This window comes from Prinia subflava, chromosome W, assembly GCF_021018805.1.
Source record: "Prinia subflava isolate CZ2003 ecotype Zambia chromosome W, Cam_Psub_1.2, whole genome shotgun sequence".
Taxonomy (NCBI): Eukaryota; Metazoa; Chordata; class Aves; order Passeriformes; family Cisticolidae; genus Prinia; species Prinia subflava.
This window is the reverse complement of record NC_086282.1, coordinates 6,302,168-6,325,113: the sequence shown is the minus strand read 5'-3', so window position 1 is coordinate 6,325,113 and position 22,946 is coordinate 6,302,168. Positions and strand designations below refer to the sequence as shown.

Below are 22,946 nucleotides of genomic sequence, written 5' to 3'. Positions count from 1 at the left end.
CTGGCCATCCAGAAAATGTGTCAACCCCTACTAACAGGTATTTGTATCCCCAAGTTCTTGGTAGTTCTGCAAAATATACCTGCCAGTAGTTTCCTGGTTCTATTCGCACTCGAATTCTGCCTAACTGTGCCTGTCGTCTAGCTATCAGGTTGTTTTTCAGGCAGATTCCACATTTAGACATTACTGACTTGGCCATTGTTTGCATCTATACTGAGATTAGGTGTTGTCTCAACCACTTTACCAATGCCTCTGCACCCCAGTGACACTCATTATGTTTCACCTGTAAAATTTCTCTCATTACCAAAGGAGGTACAACTATTTGCCCTTGTGCGGTTACATATTGAAGTTGAGCCACAACATATCACACTTCTGTGTTCTTCTGTTCCTTCAGCAGTTGTGCTAGTTTGTCATCTTCTATTGTATATTTTGGCTTAGGAGGCAAATTAAATTGAGAGATATTAAGTCTTGATGGTATCAATGCCATTGTTTTCTGCACCTCTTACGCTACCTGGTGGGCTGCCCAATCTGCTCTTCGATTTCCTTCACAAATTTTGGAGTTGCCTGATTAATGTGTTTTGCAGTGCATGATTGCTACTTGTTCAGGTTTTTGTACTGCATCTATCAGTAGCAGGACTGCATCTTGATATTTAATATGTGTACCTTGGGAGGACAGCAGTCCTCTTTCTTTCCATAGAGCTCCATGTACATACACTACTCCAAAGGCATATTTCGAGTCAGTCCATGTATTTACTGTCTTCCTCTCACTCAGCTCTAGTGCCCTGGTTAATGCAACTAGTCCTGCCCTCTGGGCAGATGTATTAGGTGGTAGTGCTTTTGCCTCTACTACTACATCAATTGTGGTTACCGCATATCCTGCCTATCTGGTTCCGTTCTCCATGAAGCTGCTTCCATCTGTAAAGAGTTCCCACTCTGGTTGCTCTAGGGGGACATCCTTCAGATTTGTTCTTGCTGAATAGGTGTGCTCGATTACTTCTACACAGTCATGCTCTAATGGACCTTCCTCAGCTGTCGCACCTAAAAATAGAGCTGGATTCAAGAGGTTAGTTGTTTTTAGTGCAACGTCATCCTGCTCAGTCAGGGTTACCTGGAATTTCATCATCCAGCTTGGAGAGAGCCAATGGCCCCCCTTTTGTTCCAAGACTGCAGTTACCATGTGTGGCACATAGACATCTATGTGTCTTCCCACCATGAGCTTCCTGGCTTCTTGTATCAACAGCATGGTAGCTGCCACTGCCTGCAGACATGAAGGCTACCTGGCACTTACATTGTCGAGTTGTTTGGAAAAATAGCTCACTGTCCTTTTCCAGCTTCCAAACTGTTGGGCAATTTGTGCTTTTTCTCTGGACACCTTATATCCTCTAATTTCTAATGAATTTAAAATCTCAATAGTTACCCCTATGCAGGTTGCTTCTTCCTTGGCTGCAATCAAAATGTCATCTACGTACTGGAGTAATAGATATTGGTCTCTCAGTACTTGCTCTTCTCTGGTCCAGATTTCCAGTTCCTTTGCCAGTTGACTCCTGAATAGGGTCAGAGAGTTCTTGTACCCCATCTGTTATCAGGTCCAGGTGAGCTGGGTCTTTCCTCCATTTTCTGGATGTTCCCACTCAAAGGCAAATAGTTTCCTACTTTCTTGGTCAAGGGGTATACAGAAGAAGGCATCCTTTAAGTCAATTACAGTAAACCATTTATATATCTCCTTTATGGATGCTAACAATGTATAAGGATTGGCAAGCACTGGATGAATGTCTTTGGTTATTTCATTTATGCCTCTTAAATCCTGTATGAGTTTATACTCACCATTGGGTTTCTTTACTGGGAATATTGGGGTATTGTATTCTGACTCAAATTCCTCTAGAATTTGATATTTTAAAAATTTATCAATGGTCTTCGCTATTCCCTGTCATGCTTCTGGTTTTATAGGGTACTGTTTGATTTGTACAGCTTTTGCCCCTTCTTTTAACTCTACATGTACCGGTTGTGCTAACTTAGATTTTCCAGGTACATCTGCTTCCCACACGGAGGGAATTACTGCATCTTCTACTTCTTTAGGAATATTAGAAATTGGTTTTTCTTTTATCATCAAAATCTGTCCTGTGTTAGACTCAGGTATTCTCATTACAAGTTCACCATTCTCAAAAGTAATTACTGCCTCCAGTTTTGCTAATAGATCATGTCCTAAAAGCGGAGTTAGACATTCGGACATATATAAGAATTCATGGGTTAAGACTTTCTCTTCAAAGCTCAAATCTAGGGGTTGCAGGAATAGCCGTATTTCCTCCTTCCCTGTGGCTTCGATGACTGCTGCTCACCTGTTCCCAACTGTTCCCCTCAAGATAATTTAATACAGAATGTGTTGCTCCTGTGTCAATGAGAAAAATCTATGTCTTTCCCTTCTAAATGCAAAGTCGCCATGGGCTCTTTCGATCCTGGCTCTCTCTCATGTAAAACCATGACCCTGGCTACACCATCCATCTGGGGCTGACCACTCTGGCTAAACATGCTGTCTAACTGAGGCTGACCATTCTGGCTAAACGGGTTTGGACACTCCTTTTTCCCATGTCCCTCTATTTTACAAAACATCGATTTATTCCTAGCCCTCTACGACCAGGACCTCTGCCAAAACCACTTCTATTACTGCCCTGACTGGTTCTACCATGTCTTCGCCCCTGTCTCTGTAAAAATGCAAAAAGACTTTGCTCTTGTTTCCTGATTATTACCTGGGACAGGAGCAACAGGCAAATCTGGCAGAGGAGGGTACAGGGGGGGCAGAGGGGATGGAAGCCAGCGGAGAAGGTGTAGGTGGGAGAGGAGGGTACTCTTATGTGGAGAAGGGGGGTTTCCATGAACAGGCAGGGGAGAGGCATATCTAGGCAAAGGAGGGTAGTTTCCTTCAGCAGGCAAACGTGAGGGAGAAATATATTGGGCAGGCGTAAGCGAGGGAGGGGTAAGAGAATTAGGTGGGGTCAGGGTGAGCGGGGTAGAACTGGGTGTTGAGGGGGCTGTAGGTGCCACTAACAAATCCGGGTCCAGTCCATCTCCTCTTCCCCCCAAAGCTGCACTTAAAATCACATGTTGCATACAATGTTTATCTTGGATGCAAGCCAGGCACTTATTATTTTCAAGCCTCACTACTTTCAGACTGCACTGTACTAACAAAACCGGTTTGTCCCGCAGGTAGTTCGACCACTGTACATTACAATAATCAATCAGTTTTATCCTTTTGTAATTCTTGACCAAAATTCACTTCTTTCCAATGTGCCAATAAGCAACCCAAAGGAGAAGTTCTTGGGATGGGGGCATTGCTGCCCACTCCTTTTAACCCTTTTAGCTTCCCCATATTACAGATACATTTCAACCACTGATGCCAATCCTGCAATGCTTTTGCGATGACTGACGGACAGCTGCCAAGGCAAAACCAGGAATTCCTTAGCCCAACCAAGCGCATCTTTCGCTGCGTCTTAATGGCAGGCACCCAGACCAGACCAGAAAATAAAGAACCTTACCTCTCACCAGGGATCATTTTGAGTGGCGAGGGTCACGGCGCCAATGGGCTCCCCAAGAAATCACCCAGTGCCGGCTGGAGCATGATTGGGTCGCAGGGTCCTAGCTGCGCCTACAAGGTCCCATCTGAGTCGCCAAAATGTTAGCATAGGAAGAACATATAACCACACAGAGGCGATCATATGGCAGTTCTTTACTAGAGCGCGCAGGACACAGGGACGATGGAATGCCCAAATCTTGTGCCCGTGAGTACAAAATTGCTTTGTGGTTTTATACCTTCATGTGTCGCTGTTAGCCTCGCTCAAATAACACGCAGAGTCAGGAATTTTGGGAGAGCAGAAAAGCAGCAGAGGAGAATCTCCGCTTTGTTTATTACTTCCTATTATATACTTTTAGCAAGGTGACCATGGATTGGAGGGTGGTATTCCCACCTCTCAACCACATTGGTCAAAGGGACTGTCACAATCATTCTTCTCCTTGGAGAAGAATGTGAAAACAATGGTAACGTTTATAAAACATAACTGCTGTTTACATGAAAGAGCATGAGAAGGTGCAAACCTTCTACTTTAATATGAACGCTCAGCAAACTAGGAAAATCTCATGGTGACATTCATGTTATACATATGTTAACTAACACCCACCCCTAGCTACTGACTCCCCTGATCCTTAGTTACTGTCTCAAATCATACCTATACTTTTACCCTAAGTTATACTTGATTTGGTTAAGACAATTCTTCCCCAATTATCTCCCGGGCTCGAGTCACACCTGATTCAGTTAAAACAATAGTATGACACTAGTTACAGTAAGCTGATGTCCTGTTCCAAGGCCTGGCTGCATCAGGTTTGCAGGCCGTGCATCTTCTAGCTCCCCTACCACCCGCAGTTAGCCGCTTGCCATGCAGAAATCATCTTTAACCCTTCACTATCAGGCCCACTGGCACGGTAAACCCCTCTCTGGCTTGTCAGATTGGTGTTTAAAAGACCTGTTTGGAACAAGCAAATCCCTCATCCCTCTACCCTACCAGGTCAGCTCGTATCATTTCAGCCCCAACCACCCACTGATATTTTTGTTTCAACAATCTTTGGCCTTGGGAGTTTGTTTTGTTTTGGGTTTTTTTGGTTTTTTTTTTTGTTCCCATCCAGTGCTCAGAAACGCAGTTTTATCCAGAGGCAGGAGGCAGGATGGGGAGCGAGCAGTGCATCGTGTATGGGCTTTGGTGCAACACTGCGCTGCAAAATCCTCTGGCTCTGAGTGTTGTGGAGCCTGGCAGGAGCAGGGGGATGGAATGGAACCCACGTCACCCCCCAGCCTGCGGGACCCAGTCGCCGCTGCCGGGGCGGGACACACCGGGAGGTGGCCCATCCCTCTACCCCATCTGGGGCCGGTGAGCTCGGGTAAGATGCTGGGCCCATACCCAGGACCCCGACACATCTGGGATGTGCCCCACTGTTAGCGTAGGAAAACATATAACCACACAGAGGCGATCATATGCGGTTCTTTATTCCAGCGCGCGGGACACCGGGGTGATAATACACCCAAATCTGATGTCCAAAGCATACAGAGTCGATTCGTGATTTTTATAGTTTAAATTATACACATGTTAACTAACCCCCACCCCTAGATACTGATTATCCTATTCCTTAGTTACTATCTTAAATCATACTTACGCTTCTACCCTGATCCACACTTGATTTGGTTAAAACAATAGCATGGAGCTGTTTACCGAAACTGACGCTTGTTCCCAGCTAGCTGCGTCAAGTTCCAGTTGTACGTTCTCTACTTTCCTCCCCCTATACATTACTCAATCTAGAAATTATATTTTTTTAACCCTCCACCAACATTCCCCCCTTTGAAAGTATTTTCACTCTAATATACTAAGTGTAAATGCTTTCACTTAATACAGTCCATTAGGCTTCAGAGTTCATACTGGATGTTCATCTTCAAATCCTCTGTTGTCATAGGCTTTGTCCGGGATGTTGTTGCGGATTGAAGGTGCTGGGTTCCGTGCCAATGCCTTCATTATGGTCCTGTTCTAAGATGCCTTTTTCTGTATCTCTCTCTTCAGGATTCTGTAAACTAACTAAATTACTAAAAATATAATCAGTAAAATTATCAGATTTTCAAGGATAGACTTTATCCATGAACTCACATTCTATCCTAATCTTTCAAAGATTTTACCCAACCAGCTAGTAGCTAAATCCTTTTGTTCCTTTTGTGCCTCATGCTCTATTTGTTTTAACTGACTGATGTCATGTTCTACATCTGCAGTTACATTTGGGATGTGGATGCAGCAATGGTCGATTTGTCCCTTTAAATATCCACACACTCCGTGTTCTTTCAAAAGTAACATATCTAAAGCCAAACGATTTTGCAGGGTCATTTTGGTGGTGGCCTGTAATTGCACATTGAGTTCCCTAAATCTCTCTCGTGTGATTCTTGCTAATCTGTCTACCTGACCTGTGAGTCTATATAGCATTTCTCTATTTCGATAATTTGCAATGGGACCAAACAAGGATTCTAGGGCCCACCCAATCTTTACTCCACTAGAGGGTTCCTTCTAAGTGTCATCTGGGTTCTCGTCTTCTGAGACGTCTCGCTTTGCTTTTATTTGCAAGGCTTCACTGCTCCTGTTAAATGGGGATTTCTTCCAAATTGGACATAAAGTGGGAAGGCCCAGGGTGATTTCTCTTACCTCCCCGTCCATAGGCAAGTGTGTTGTCCATGTGCCATCACTCATTGCCCATACAAATGGTCCTGGACTTCGAATTGTACTCCTGCTACATCCTACTATAATCTTAGAATCTATTTTGCCTTGTTTGTGTTTAATTTTCCTGCAGGCACAACCAATTCGTAAGGCTATTGCCAATGGTGACCACTGTTTCATTTCTAGATTGTCAGAGGTGCAATCATAAATTTTCTTACATACCCACCAACTTACCTTATTTGCCTCTTTCTGACTGCTAGTATCAGTATTTGCCACTGTGGGATCTGTCTCATTTTCAGAGCTTTTCCATTTAATGCACCAGGGTGTGCTTTCCATATATTGGAATTTCTGGAGGATGCTCACAGACCATGCACTGTCCCAAGGTTCCAGTCCTTTCCAATCCTTCTCTTCACATTTCTACACCACAACACTTTCTGTAGCGTTGTCCTTGATCTTTTGATAGCGTAGAAACCAACATTGCCATTTTGCAAGGTCTTGGTCTTTAACCCACCACTCTATGATTTGTCCCAATTTGCCATTACTAAGAATGCACTCTGACTTTCTCATGGGTTGCATATAGGAATCTTCTGTTATCTTCCAGTATTCTCTGACCACCACCCTTGACTCTGGTACTTGTTTACAGTTAATTGTTTTGTTCCTTCTTATTTCAGGTAATTTTGATGTTATTATTCCCTAGCTTACTGGGTCCCCTGCTGCCTTTGGTATTGGCAGGCAGGCCGTTATTCTGCTGGTATTATGCATTTTGGCAAAGTCTCTGACTAATCCAATCATTACATTCTCAGCCCGAATTTCATTAGAAATTTCTATTACTTGTGTTTTTGCCTGTATCTCTCTCTTCATTCTAGAATGAAGAGTTGTTAGTTGACCCTTCTGTATCCCATATCCCAAAGTAACAGCAATCCCTACTGGTGACATTAGTATCCATGAAATTAACATTACCCACAGGAAGAGCATGAGCACAGTTACTAATACCATTTGAACAGTTACAGACGTTTCAGCCTCAGCTTTGTTGGTCCAAAAGTTTCTACAGCCCACGACTGGACTCCACGAGGGACTTTCTTCACACGCGTGTAGTGTATCCAGGGTTCTACTCTAGCCACTTTGACTGCTGTAAAGGTGGTTAGCAGTACCTGATGGGGACTAGTCTACTTCTCTTTTAGTGGTTCTTCGTTCCAGGTTTTGATGTATACCTCATCTCTTGGTTTGATATTGTGGACTGGATTCTCCAGGGCCAGTGGTCTGTTCCACACGAGAACACTTCGGAGCCGAGCTAGAGTTTTCCCGAGGGACAGAACATAATTATACACATCTTGTTTCCCTGTGACATGAACATTTGGATTGGGGTTAGGAGATTCATATGGTTTCCCATACAATATTTCATAAGGACTAACTGACATCCTACTCCTAGGCTTTATCCGAACCCTCAGCAATGCGATCGGCAAAGCCTGTGGCCACTGCAGTTTGGCTTCCTGGCATATTTTACTGATCTGCCTCTTCAGTGTCTGGTTTATTCTTTCTACTTGCCCACTTGACTGGGGTCTCCACGGTGTGTGGAGGTCCCAAGATATTTTCAATAACTTGCTTACCTCTTGTACCACCGTGGCTATGAAGTGTGGGCCTCTGTCTGATGATATCTCTAGGGGCACCCCAAACCTGGGAATGATCTCCTGTAATAACCACTTAACTGTTTCCTTTGCTTGGTTTGTGCGACAGGGAAGGGCTTCTGGCCATCTAGAAAACGTGTCAACCCCTACTAACAGGTATTTGTATCCCCGAGTTTTTGGCAGTTCTGCAAAATCCACTTGCCAATAGTCTCCTGGTTCTATTCCTATCCGAATTCTGCTTAACTGTGCCTGTCGTCTAGCTACGGGATTGTTTTTCGGACAGATTTCACATTTAGACATTACTGACTTGGCCATTGTTTGCATCCGTACTGAGATTAGGTATTGTCTTAACCACTTTACCAACGCCTCTGCACCCCAGTGACACTCATTATGTTTTACCTGTAAAATTTCTCTCATTACCAAAGGAGGTACCACTATTTGCCCTTGTGCGGTTACATACCACCCTTCTGCGTTCTTCTGTGCCTTCAGCAGTTGTGCTAGTCTGTCATCTTCGATTGTATAGTTTGGCTTCGGAGGCAAATTAAATTGAGAGATATTAAGTCTTGATGGTATCAATGCCATTGTTTTCTGCACCTCTCGCGCTACCTGACGGGCTGCCCAATCTGCTTTTCGATTTCTTTCACAAATTTTGGAGTTGCCTGATTGATGTGCCTTGCAGTGCATGATTGCTACTTGTTCAGGTTTTTGTACTGCATCTATCAATTGTAGGACTGCATCTTGATGTTTAATATTCGTCCCTTGGGAGGACAGCAGTCCTCTTTCTTTCCATAAAGCTCCGTGTACATGCACTACTCCAAAGGCATATTTGGAATCAGTCCAAATATTCACTGTCTTCCCTTCACTCAGCTCGAGTGCTCTGGTTAATGCGATTAGTTCTGCCCTTTGTGCAGACGTGTTAGGTGGTAGTGATTTTGCCTCTATTACTACATCAATTGTAGTTACCGCATATCCCGCGTATCTGGCTCCGTTCTCCATGAAGCTGCTTCCATCTGTAAAGAGTTCTCACTCTGGTTGCTCCAGGGGGACATCCTTCAGATCTGTTCTTGCTGAATAAGTGTGCTCGATGACTTCTAGACAGTCATGCTCTAATGGACCTTCCTCAACTGTGGCACCTAGAAATAGAGCTGGATTCAAGAGGTTAGTTGTTTTTAGTGCAACATCATCCTGCTCAGTCAGGATTACTTGAAACTTCATCATCCGGCTTGGAGAGAGCCAATGGCCCCCCTTTTGTTCCAGGACTGTAGTTACCATGTGTGGCACATAGACATCTATGTGTCTTCCCATTGTGAGCTTCCTGGCTTCCTGTATCAGCAGCACGGTAGCTGCCACTGCCCGCAGACATGAAGGCCATCCGGCACTTACGTTGTCGAGTTGTTTGGAAAAGTAACCCACCGGCCTTTTCCAGCTTCCCAGTCGTTGGGTCAGGACTCCCAGTGCCAGTCGCTGCCTTTCATGCACGTACAGCTGAAAGTCTTTAGACAGATCAGGTAACCCCAAAGCAGGAGCAGTTGTCAGTGCTTCCTTTAACTTCTGGAAGGCCTCTTTCTGTGGTTTGCCCCAGGTGAACGGCTGCGTCTTCTGAGCTTCGTACAAGGGTTTTGCAATCAGTCCATAGTCCATGATCCACAGGCGACACCACCCTGTCATTCCGAGGAAGATCCGCAGCTCGTGTAGATTCTGAGGCTCTGGAATAGCACAGATAGCTTGAATACGATTAGTACCCAGTTTTCTCTGCCCTTGTGAGATTTCACATCCCAGGTAAATCACAGTCTGTTGGGCAATTTGTGCTTTTTCTCTGGATACCTTATACCCTCCCATTCCTAGTGAATTTAAGATCTCAATGGTTACCTTTATGCAGGTCATTTCTTCCTCTGTTGCAATCAAAATGTCATCTACATACTGGAGTAATAAATATTGGTCTCTTGGTACTTGCCCTTCTCTGGTCCAGATTTCCAGTTCTTTTGCCAGTTGACTTCCAAAGAGAGTGGGCGACCCCTTGTACCCCATCGGTAATCGAGTCCAGGTGAGCTGAGTTTTTCTTCTACTTTCTGGATGTTCCAACTCAAAGGCAAATAGTTTCCTACTTTCTTGGTCAAGGGGTATACAGAAGAAAGCATCTTTTAAGTCAATTACAGTAAACCATTTATATATCTCTTTTACGGATGCTAACAATGTATAGGGATTGGCAACCACTGGATGAATGTCTTTTGTTATTTCATTTATACTTCTTAAATCCTGTACAAGTCTATACTCACCATTGGGTTTCTTCACTGGGAAAATTGGGGTGTTGTATTCCGATTTACATTCCTCTAGAATTCGATATTTTAAAAATTTATCAATGGTCTTTGCTATTCCCTGTCGTGCTTCTGGTTTTATAGGGTATTGTTTGATTCGTACAGCCTTTGCTCCTTCTTTTAACTCTACATGTACCGGTTGTGCCAATTTAGATTTTCCAGGTACATCTGTTTCCCAGACAGAGGGAATTACTGCATCTTCTACTTCTTTAGGAATATTAGAAATTGGTTTTTCTTTTATCATCAAAATCTTTCCTGTCTTAGACTCCGGAATTTTCATTACGAGTTCACCATTCTCAAAAGTAATTACTGCCTTCAGTGCTGCCAGTAGATCGCGCCCTAAGAGCGGAGTTGGGCAGTCTGGCATGTATAAGAATTCATGGGTCAAGATCTTATCTTCAAAGCTCAATTCTAGGGGTTGCAAGAATGGCCGTACTTCCTCCTTCCCTGTGGCTCCAATGACTGCTGCTGACTTGTTCCCGATTTGCCCCTCAAGATAATTTAGTACAGAATGTGTGGCCCCCGTGTCAATGAGAAAATTTACGTCTTTTCCTTCTAAATGCAAAGTCACCATGGGCTCTCTTGATCCTGGCTCCCTCTCATGTAAAACCATGACCCTGGCTACACCCTCCAGCTGATGCTCACCACTTTGATTAAACATACTGTCTAACTGAGGCTGACTATTCTGGCTAAACCGGTTTGGACACTCCCTTTTCCAGTGTCCCTCCATCCGACAATATGCACACTGATTCAAACCTAATCTACCATGACCAGAACCTCTGCCAAAGCCACCTCTATTAACGCCACGACCACCTCTACCACGTCCCCGCCCCTGTCTCTGTAAGACTGCCAAAAGGCTTTGCCCCTGTTTCTTGATAATTTCTCTGTCCCTGTTATTATAAACTTTCCAGGCAACCTCTAGGAGTTTATCCAAGTTTCTTAACTCTTCACCTTCCAGTTTCTGTAGCTTTTTCCTAATATCTTCCTGTGCCTGACCCAGAAAAATAAAGGCAAGCTGAGTTCTTCCTTGCTCACTGTCTACTTGAAGATCAGTATATTTTCTTTCAGCGGGTGTGGGCGGGGGAGCAGGATAGCTTTGAGCAGGTGTATGTGGAGAAGGGGGGGTTCTCTGAGCAGGCAGAGGAGGGGCAAGCGGAGGAGCGGCTGGCACAGGCAGAGGAGGATAATTACCTTTAGCAGACAAAGGTGGGGGTGAAACATATTGTGCTGGCGCGAGCGAGGGGGGTGTAAGAGAATCAGGTGGGGTCAGGGTGAGCGGGGTAGAACTTGGTGTTGAGGGGGCCGTGGTGGTTCCGGGAGCCATGGGAGATACTAATAATTCCGATTCCAGTTCATCTCTTTTTCCCCCTAAAATTTCACTTAAACCTGCATGTTCCATACAATGCTTATTTTGGACGCAAGCCAGACACTTATTATTCTCAAGCTTCATTGCTTTCATTTTGTCAAGCTACAAAACCGGTTTCTCAAGCAAGCACAGAAATAAGTCAATATATGGTAATTGTTCTACCCTTCCATCTTGTGTACAAAGCGATCTAAGTTGCATAATAACCTTCACATCAAAAGACCCGTTTTTCGGCCACCTCTGATTTTCAGGCAAAGCGTATTTTGGCCAGTGAACATTACAATATTCAATCAACTTATCTTTTCGTAATTCCTGACCGAAGTTCCCCTCTTTCCAATGTGCCAACAAACAACCCAACGGAGAAGAACTTGGTATAGAGGCATTATTGTTGCCCAAAACCTCTTTTAACCCTTTTAGTTTCTCCATATTACAGATACATAAAAACCACAGATGCCGAACCTGCAACGCTTTCGCGATGTCTGACGGACGGCTGCCTAGGCAATACCACCAGGAATTCCTTTTGCCCAACCAAGCGTAGCTTTCGCTGCGTCTTAATGGCAGGCCCCCAGACCAGAGAATAAAGAACCTTACCTCTCACCAGGGGTCGTTGTGAGCGGCGAGGGTCGCGGCGCCGATGGGCTCCCCGAGAAATCACCCGGTGCCGGCTGGAGCGTGATCGGGTCGCGGGGTCCTGGCTGCGCCCACAAGGTCCCATCTGGGTCGCCAAAAATGTTAGCGTAGGAAAACATATAACCACACAGAGGCGATCATATGCGGTTCTTTATTCCAGCGCGCGGGACACCGGGGTGATAATACACCCAAATCTGATGTCCAAAGCATACAGAGTCGATTCGTGATTTTTATAGTTTAAATTATACACATGTTAACTAACCCCCACCCCTAGATACTGATTATCCTATTCCTTAGTTACTATCTTAAATCATACTTACGCTTCTACCCTGATCCACACTTGATTTGGTTAAAACAATAGCATGGAGCTGTTTACCGAAACTGACGCTTGTTCCCAGCTAGCTGCGTCAAGTTCCAGTTGTACGTTCTCTACTTTCCTCCCCCTATACATTACTCAATCTAGAAATTATATTTTTTTAACCCTCCACCAACACCACAACGAGCCAGCAGAGCTTTCGGAGTTCCGTCCCTGTGTAGGGGAAAGAGTTTGACTCTGCAAGTTTCTGAGCTTTTATTTGTTTTCTCTGCTCCCTTCCTCCTGCAAGGGCTCTGCCAAGACAGGAGATGCCCGGATGGCTGACATGCACTGACTGCACTCTGGTTCAGGGGACAGACTGAACTCTGGTTGAATAAGCCAAGACCGTTGAGTGGCAGCACCTGCTTCCTATAAACCCCAAAAGCAAACCTTGGGGACCGGCTGGAGCCACCGCAGTACCCTCAGTTCCCACCTGCACCTCGCTTATCTACAGTCAACATTTTTATCCTGCCCCAGAAAGGTTCCTGCTCGCTCCCGGCTCCAGGGCAGCATCCGTGACCAGCAGCTACACCCCGGCCCCTCGCTGCTCCCCCGGCAGTCGGCAGACGCTGGCCCCTCCTTTCCCCCAAGCTGGGGCTGCCCCCACTTCTCCTGGGAGCAGTGCGAGGAGATCAGCTTTTTAATTTGTTTATTCATTTATTAAACCCACCAGCCCAGCTTCTGAAAGAGCCGTGCATGACAATGTCTCCTGCAACATCTCTTCCCTGAAGTCTGCTTCAAAAAAGGAGGAGGGTGGTGCATTTATTTATTGAGGTTTTTTTATCACAGAAAAGATAGTTCTTCTGCCTAAACATTTTGTGGCTGGAGAGGCTGGGAGAAGCCTTGCTGTTTGTTTCCACTGGAGTGGTAATGGGCTGTACACAGGGCCAGAGCAAAGCAGGGAGGCAGGGGAAGCAGGCATCCCTGTCAGAGTGGGCAGTTGGCTCCTCCGTACTACATTTTGGAAGGCAATGGAAAGGGGGCTAAGTACTTCCATACAGCTTGTCTGTTTTGGATTTCAGTTGCTGTGGGCAAAAGTATTACTTTAGTATTTGCTTTGTATTAGTCACAGATTATATTATTTTTCTCATTCCAGCACTAATGCTGAACTTAGGGCCAGTGTTACATGAAGGTCCCCAAAAATGCCAACTGTCAACAAGCTGTGATGATTTGTGGTGGGACTGTACAACCATCCTACAGAAATGGTACAGCTGAGAGCTTGGCTAAGGCTCATATAGAAACTACTTATACTGATCTTCTCCTCTGGCCTAGGCAGAATTATCCTGTCTATGTAGAGGGATGTGAGGCCCAGAAATGTTAAATGACTTGCTATGAACAACAGGAGCCCAGGGCAAAAGGTGAGGATGTAGGATGTGTGATGGATTGTGTGCCACTGCTTTCTAACATAAAACACTATTCCAGTTGCTTCAAAAGTATTTCCAGTTATACGACTTTGCTCAAAGCAAAGGACATTGGGCCGGGGGCTGGTTTTACACCTCCAGACATGTTTCACCATGGGTTTTCATAGGGTCATCCTTTCCCCATGCCCCAGGAAGCAGGTGCAGGGCAGTTTGTGTTGCCCCAGATGTAGCCTGTTATCTAGGGTGGGTCAAGAGGAAGGGAGAGGTGAAATTTTCTGATACAGGATAAAGCTGAGCAATATTTTGGGAAGGATGGTGACTGGATGCAGGCTTCCACAAGCAAAATGATTCTCCTGATTCATGGGTTGTTCCCTCATTAAGCTTGAATCTGCGTAATTTGTTCCTGCTGGAGGTTCCCCACTGGGATAGGTGAGAACATGGCTCTGAGGTAGTGTTCCAGGGTATGTGAGACTCTAAGGCACAGTCTGATGTGCAAAACATGCAGTACCTATCAGCCTCAGTCACCTTTCAGGTAGGAAGAATATTTTTTCTTTTTCCTGAAATTAGCAGTGATGCAATGTTTGTAGTGAAGATATGATAAATACAGCCTGAATTGCATTTTTATGTTTCATTGCTTACCAGAATGTTTTGCAAAAATACTCTCACAGCAAATTTTTGTGTGGTTCATCTCTGGTCATGGCAAGATTTCTTGTTTAAATTAACTGTGCTGCTATTACTTGGCTATCAAGACATTCAATTAACCCTCTTCCCTGCTCTACAGTTTGGTGGCTTCCTCTTTGCATTGCAGAACATCCTGAAAGTTTTTTCTTTAAAAGGGCTTGAAAAGCAGAAGGCTGCTTCTGTGAGGATGGCAGCTGGGAAAGAAAGGCTCTGAATTGCTGTTGGATTCCTAGGGTTTTCCTGTTGGGAAAGAGAGTGAAAGCTTGGGAGAATTGCTGGCTGTAATTTTGGGGTTAGAAAGTAATGGGGTTGCTTCACTTGGATGCTGCTGTTGCCTGTGATTGCTGACCCCAACCCTGACACCCTCAGGGGAACTGCAGTGAGTATTCAAAGATGAGGGTGAAGGAGTAAGGCACCTTTTGAGGAAAGGCAGTTGTATTTGATATCATTAGCTAATTCTGCAAAGGCTACAAGGTATCTTTGCAATGAAACCCCTTTTCAGCTGGGCTATTCTAGGGCTGTGAAGACTCTGTGCTGTGGTTTTACTAGAAGTTTCTCAACCTTGGGCTGCCCCACTAGGGACTGGGGCATGGTCCAGTGTAGCTAAAGCAGCTGTGAAGTTCTTGCCGTGTGCTGGAAGTTCCTTGTACTGCCATGCACCTGCCTGAGGCTGCTATGGTGCTTGGTGATGCCCCCATGACAGGCATTCCCTGTGATTCCAGCTCCTCTGGAACCTAAGCTCTAGAGCACAACGTGTCTCAGGCACTCCAGTGCTGAAGGGTCCCTGTCTGTGTGTGGCTATTCAACTATAGAGGTGTGTGTAAGGGACATAAACCTTTGTATATCTCAGGCTAAACAAGAATTTACCAAGTAATTAATAACTCTTCCACTGGTATTCCCACCCCCTGAGAAAGTGACATCTGGAAAGGATATTTCTGTATTTGATTTTCCTTTTGTTTTTCTAAATAACTGGGAAGTGTAAATAGAAGAGTATCTTCCAACAGAAAAGAGTGGGTCTAAATTTACCTTAGAGATCCTGTAGTCATAGTTTCAAGTATTCTTAAACCAGGAACAAGAAAAAAAAAATCCCTAAAATCAAAATAAGGGAAATGAAAGATGAGCATTCAAAGCCAGGGTTTTGGTCCTCCTGCTGAGTATTACGAGGTTTTCAGCTGTTTCTGTGGCAGGTGGGTGCTTAGCAGAGAAGGAAAACTCAGACTCTTATTGGAATACCAAAGTGATATCTGTGGGTGCAATTGGCAGTTGTACTTATTATCCTTGCACACCTTGACAATATTTGTGGAGCTGATGTAGGGAACTGACCTGCAGATTCCTGAAATAAATGGTGGTGCAGGATCAGGGCCTCCACAGAGGGTCAGCAGGCCAAACTGAATAAGGCTCTCCAAAGTCTGCAGGAAACATTGGGAACAAATAGCTTGGGGTCTTCTTTTGGCAGACTCCTAATTTGTTTATTCAAATAAAACCCCAACAGATTATCAAAGATAAGAGCTTTTATTTTTTTTTCCTTCGCGAATTGATCTATTTTGATGGTTCTTCTTAATTTTCAATACCTCAAATCTGAGAAATGTAAAAACAAAGTTTCAAGATATTAACTCTACCTTTGCAGCTTTTTGAAAAATTGTTGGAAGTGCAGTGTTAGGTGTTAGATTTCAGCTTTTCTATTGCCTGAAAAAAATTAAGAATATATCCTAATTTATTTTTTTCCTTCCATTTCTCTTAAAAAAAAATCAAACCACTGCTTGACAGTCTCTCCTGTTTGTCCTGATATCCAGTCTGTAGATAGCACACTTGCTGTGTTTACTGCTATGTCGTGGTTGCAAGGGAGGTGAATTTTTTTTCCAGGGGGATGTGGGCAGTCCAATCAGTAATCAGCTTTTCTGCTGGCACCTAGATTGGTCACTCGGAGGTTTGGACACGCCTCTGAGGACACAAAGAGTTAAAAGCAGGAGTCTAGGGGGTTCGGCCTCTTTTCAGATCCCGGTTTCAGCAGAGAGACGTGTCAGGCCTCTTTCCCCTGCCCAGCCACGAGGCTGGGTGGGGGAGGGGAAATACGTGGTCGGCTCAGGTAAGCCGGAGCCCCCGGGGGGGAGAAGAGAGGGGACAGGACTGGAACTGAACTGCCCCGTCCAGGATGGAGGGGTGGAAAACTGTGGAAGTGCCTTCTGTGTGTGCTCACCCTCCTCCACCCCCAAACTCCGGGAGAAGGTGCCGAGCCACGTGGGAGTTGCCGAGCCTGGGAGTGCCTGTGTCTGCACCCTGCTGGGAGATAGAAGCTGTTAACCCTTGCTTGGCAGAAATAAACTTTTCTTAGACATTGATTCTCATGACTGGTGGTTTCGGAGAGAGGGAAGCGGCCTGAGACTGAGATGATAAAGCATGATTGGAAGGAACCCGATGGAAGAATGAGAGGAGTAGCCTTCTGAGCTGGACTTCTCTTGCATAATGTCAGCCATAGACTGAACTTAAGTCTCTTTTGAACATAAACTGCATTTTTGGGTGGATGCAGCTGCCCTTGCTTTTGCTACAGTGACTGGCACTTGAAGAGTGGAGCGAGCAGAGAAAAGAGGGGGAGGGTGAGGTGGCGCCCTCTGCCCTCAGGGCAGACCTGCTCCTGGAACCCCAGCCCCTGGGTAAAAAAGGGGAGAGCTCGGCATGCAGCATCCTTAAAAAGCCTTGTATGTAGTTTTGGCCTATGAGACAGCGGTGAGAGCGCTGGACATAGGAAAAAGAGAGAGTCACCCTGGCAGACTTCTCTGGGCGGTGCCACGGGTGACATGGGAACACATAAGGAGTAGACCTGTGTGTTCTGGAGAACAGTCTGTGGTGCCAGAGAGACTCCTCTCTCCCTTGCTGAATTGAAGATTAGTTTTTTTGAGTGGTGATTGATCTAAAACCCAAAGGTTGGTCTGTGAAAAGTGATGGGTGGGGAGGTAGAAACTGGGAGAAGAAATGTTCTAAGAAGTTTTTATTTCTGTCTCTGTGTGTGTTTAAGAGTATTTCTGTCCCTGTTCTTATGTAATTAATAAAGTTTTGGTGGGTTTTTTTTTGTTTTCAAGATTTAAGCCTGCTCTGCTCTGTTCCTGATCACATCCCACAGGAGTTGTTAGAGAAAAAACATATATTCATGGGTGCATTAACATCTGGCCAGTGCCAACCCATGACATGCTATCACATAAAATTCATGCTCTATGAATGGCTCTAGATCAGTGACTGGTCTCTGGTGGAGCCCAGGGCATTTTCTTTAGGAATCTCTGCAACTCTTGGAGGACTGGGCCATCAGCCTTTGGAAAGTATGGATTTCATGAGGGAGAAATTTCCCTGCTGGTTTAGTTTTCTTTTTTCTCATGTAAAGTTCATATTTTATAATTATGCCTAGAGGAAAAAAAGGAAGCCAGCAAAATCAGTGCATTCAAACAGTTCTGTGATTCTACCCCAGTACCAACACTGATATATTTAATCAGCTAAAATCAATAAATGTAATAGAAAATATAGCATTAGAAGTTTTCCTAATTTTTGCTATTTTCATCTAACTATTCCCTTTAACAATTCTTGCATTATACTTTTTGTTTTCCCCTTCATGCATTTTAAGTTTTGGAAACAAATGGCTGAATTATTTTATGAGTTCTAATACCCTCACTAGAAGAGAATATCTTAAAGTTCTCATCAAATGTTACTGGAAATTACTGCAGGCCTCTGATTTTTAAAAATTTTTAAATTTTTTTTTTTTTACTGCAATGAATAAGGGGGTTTGAGTGGCAATATAATGTTAACCTTTTAGAACATAGTACTGGATAGGAGAGAAGTGTGACAGATTTCCATCAGCATGAACCTTCTCTGCCTTCAGGAAGGTCTCACCTCTTTGGAGAAGTACTGTGGTATGAAGAGAAACGTGATCTAAGTTGGATGATGGAAACAGTTTAAGTAAAATAACAGACCACAGGAAAGCTGATTGGAGGTTTCCCAAATGGAAAAGATGAGAGAAACAACAAAGCCAGGAGATAGTTAATTACCATATTGTGTATTTATTTGGGGCTATATTCATGCACAGAACTGGACAGGTTGCTTGGGAGAAACAGCTTCTGTCTTTGTCTTTGGAAAGACCAGGAAATCTGATGAGACATCAAAAGAAATGTGAGAGCATTGCTTAAATCTGCCTGTGCTGGCCATTACACACATTTCGTGGTTATGGAGTAAATGATGAAGAGATGTGTTAACAGCAAATGTCATGATCTGCTTTGCAGGGGCTGCCCCTCTGAATACATACAGGCCCCCTTGTGCCGGAGTTCTTCCTGTCTTATCTGGTAATAGCTGGCAAACCATCGAATCACAGGACGGTTTGGGTGGGAAGGGACCTTAAAGATCATCTAGCTCCAACTCCCCTCACACAGGCAGGGACACCAATGCTCATTTTGTGGGCAGATCCAAATGCTTTTTTTCACACTGTCCCTCTGTGCTCAGCACTGGTGAGGCCCCACCTGGAGGGCTGTGTCCAGTTCTGGGCCCCTCACTACAAGAAGACATTGAGGTGCTGGAGCATGTCCAGAGAAGGGGAATGGAGCTGGGGAAGGGTCTGGAGAGTAAATCTGTGGTTATTGCCAGCAGCTGCTGCTCTTGTGGGATACTTTTGTGATGCCACAGATTTTGCTGGTAAACCCTGTCTTTTAATACATGTACAATGGAGTTCTGTCAACTTGCACTTATGTGGACAAGTATTTGTGCATGTGAAAACAAGCAAATAATTATTAAAAAGGTATATCCAAAGCTGAAATTTACCTTTCTCACCTCCTCTTTTCCATTATTTTAGGTAGCTTTTCAGCAGCCATCACCATGAATAGTTTCCTGGTTATTAGCCCAGAAGCAATGACACATTTCTGTCATCCCAGCCACAATGTGCATTTTTGTACAACCATACCACCATACATACTTTTGCCTTAAGAAACAGTGAACCTTGAGTAATATGTTACATTCCAGAGCATGGATATGCTTTTTCAAAGAGCACAGCTGTTGTGAAGCCCTCTCAGTACTCAGCCGGCCCCAAGCAGAGCTTGGAGGACCACAAAATTGGGAATGTATATATTCAATATTCAATTCAATACTGTCACCAAGATAACATGATTTAGAACACTATTTTTAATTTTTCATGGAAAAACCAGTGTTTCTATAAAACTCTCATTTAGCCACAATATCATATTCAACCAGTTGTATTTTCAGGGCATTTTATAAGCATTACAAACGCCACAGAATGCTGAAGAAAGGGAGTAGCATTATCAAAAGTTCTGACAGCATTAGCAATGTATTCTTGATATTCAAACACCAACAAATGAATTCACATCATTAATTAGGCAGATTCTCAGGAAATATAAAAAAAGTCTATTGAAACTCTACCTAAGATAAATAGATAGATGGTATCTCAGATATTATCTAGATAATAATAGGGATAATATCTCATTATCTAGCTGTCCTGGTTTAGGGCAAATTTGTGAGGAAACCTCTGAATAGGGTCCCTCTGGAAAGCAAACCCAAAAGGCCCCTCCCCCCAGCCGGTCCAGAGAAAGAACTTCTTTGGAGAAAAGTGGAAAAAACCTATTTATTTAACAAACAAAATGCCCACAAGCATAAAGAATGAATATGAAACAGTAAAACCTCTCGCTGCTCCGAAGAGAGATGGCAAACTTGAAAAAAATCCTTGCTGTGGGTAGCTCAGCTCACTCAGTTTTTATCAGTCCCAGTCCCTCTGGAGGTTCCAGCCCTTGGTGCTTCTCTGGGGTTTTCAGTCCGGAGCAGATATAAAAAGTCCCAAGAAAAAGGGAAAAAAAAAAAAACCCAAAAAAACAGTCCAGGGAGCTTTTCTGCCCCAGCTAGCTAAAACTAACTAAAAAGCAAAAAAAGATCTCTATCCCAGCTGCCAGTCTGTGCTTCAGACAAACCACTGTCTGGTGAGGAATGTGCAGGAATGAGAGCTGTTTTCAAAACAAACTTGGCGTTTCTTGGTTTTCTGCTTTGCTCTCAGAGCCAGTCATAAAGGCACAGAACTCAATATACAGGACAGACAGAACAGATGATTGGGGATACAAGCATCATAGTCCCCCTAGGACACCAGTGAAATACATTCAGAATTTTTTATTCTATGAAGGATGTAAATAGTGTCATGAAATAACATCCTCGGCAGTGCACTTGGTGTCAAGCGTGTACAGTAAGCACAAGTTTATGACAACTGAATATATTGTTTTTTCTTTTGAATTTTGGTTGCTTTTTTACTGAAGTTGGGCTTTTAGCTCAAATTAGGGAATTGGGATATTTTCTATCAGCTCTCTAAACTTTTTTCTAAGTTTCTTCTCTCCTCTCAAACACTTAACCCCTCTCAAACACTTAATGTGGGGTCGCATCCTTCTCCCTGTACGTACTGCAGTGTGTCCAAATTCAGATTTCCCTGTAGCATCACATTATCTAGGAAAAATAGGTGTTACTGATAACTGTCCTTCAGGAGTAATGGACTACAAAATCCATAATAGGCAGTTCCTGTGCTGAGTATACTGTATACCTGAAAGGAAAATCCATCAGGGTTCATATTTCTCCTTCTGCAGGAAGAACAATTTGTCTAAAACAAAAGGTATTTTGCCACAAAGCTTTTCTGTTGTACATAGAAGGACGCTGTTACATTTTTAAAAAATAGCCTTTGAAGTTGCCTATGAGCTGCTGTCTCGACTAATTTAAAATTTTAGGTTCACATGCCCTGCAATAAACGCTTTTATTAACTTTTTATTGCAACCGAACTTCACAGCTTGATGCTCGGAGGCAGGTGTTCCGAAGGATGTCCTGAATCAACCCAGGGAAGCCCAACCTAAGCCAGACACCGCCATAAAACCGCGTGAGGCGGAGCCCATAAACCCGTGTCTGAGCCCCTCCTGGCTCCAGGGGCCTGGCTGGAGCTCCTGCACAGAGGATGCCGCCATGTGGGGCGGCTCCTCTGCTGCGGACAGGGCCAACCAGGTGGCGGGCTCTTTCCATGGTAGCCGCGGCCTCCCGGGCAGCTCCCACCTCTGCTATAGACCTCGTGAGCTTGTGGTTGCTTTCTTTTTTTTTTTTTTTTTTTTTTTTTCCCCTCTGTGAAAAATGCATATTATATGGCTCTTCGCAGATATTTATTATATGTATTATGCTAGGTTGAAGATTTATACTGTATTAACATTTTAATAATATAGTAAATGTAGTTTTGTAATTAACATTAAGCTTTAGTAGTTAAAATAGAAGCTATGTGTGTGAGGTATTCTTTTTATTAGCTCGGGAAAAGGAGAAGATAATCAGGGGGTTCTTCGCACAGAGATAACAATTACAGAAACCCCTAAATTTTCCAGAGGAGAAGGATTTATGGCGTTCCTTATCAACAGAAACGAACCTATTCAAGCCTGACTTAGACTCAAAGGTGCCTGGGGATTAACAGAAAATTTTTGACAAGTACCAGATGGATTTCTTATTTTAAATAAAATATATGCATAATCATTAAGTGTTTTGTATATGCAATAGATTACTCCTCTTAAGGAGTGAATTTTCTCTTAACGGGGTCCTTTTCCTGGCTCACTTTTGTCCAGGAAGAGGTACCCAGCCCGGGCTGTAACTCTTTGCTGTTATTGTCTCACTAATTGTCCTAACTCTAATTGTTTAACCTTTATTACTATATTTGTATTATTATTTTTATAACCATTTCATTTTTATTAAACTTTTATAAATTTCTAAAACAAGTGATTGGCGTTTATTACACCCTCGTATTTTTTTCGTTTTTCTACTCTCCTCCTCTTCCCCTTCCTTAGTTTAGTCCCTTCCTGGCAATACAGACTCTTAAAAAAAAAAACAAACCAAAACCACTAGCCCCATCAAACAACTCAGTACAAACCTTTTCACCCCATCCTGTTTAATGCAGTGTGTGTTTTTAATATATCATCCTTAGCTAAAAGTCATCAGTGGTATATGAAGCATAGAAGCTTGGCTGGTTACACAGGTGATACAGTGGTAATTTCTTCTGGGGTCTACAGATTTTTGTTATGGCATAAGTGAAAACAGGCAATATTGTTCCAGTCTGTATTTCAGTTTATGAGGTTTAATATGAAAAAGAAATATTAAAAATTTTTCTCAGAATGAAATATAAGTAGTTCTTGCAAAAGCTGTGCTAAGAATGAATCTAAAGTCATACAGACATAGAATCATTAAGTTTGAAAAAGACCTCCAAGGTCCCCAAGTCCAGCTGTCAACCCAACCCCACCACCATGTTCACCACTAAACCATGCTCTCAAGTGTTATATCCATGTATTTGTTTAACACTTCCAGGGATGGTGTCTTCATCATGTCCCTGCGCAGTCTATACACTTGG

General features: G+C 43.7%; 1 long non-coding RNA gene across 1 annotated transcript in view; it reads right to left on the bottom strand.

The window, feature by feature from the left end:
• LOC134563453 (uncharacterized) overlaps positions 1-12,650 on the bottom strand; it is a 468,018-nt gene extending 455,368 nt beyond the window's left edge. The window contains exon 1 of the long non-coding RNA XR_010083381.1: positions 12,125-12,650. This is a non-coding gene — a long non-coding RNA (uncharacterized LOC134563453). The remainder of the gene's footprint in view (positions 1-12,124) is intronic.
• Between the last annotated feature and the right edge of the window lie 10,296 nt (positions 12,651-22,946).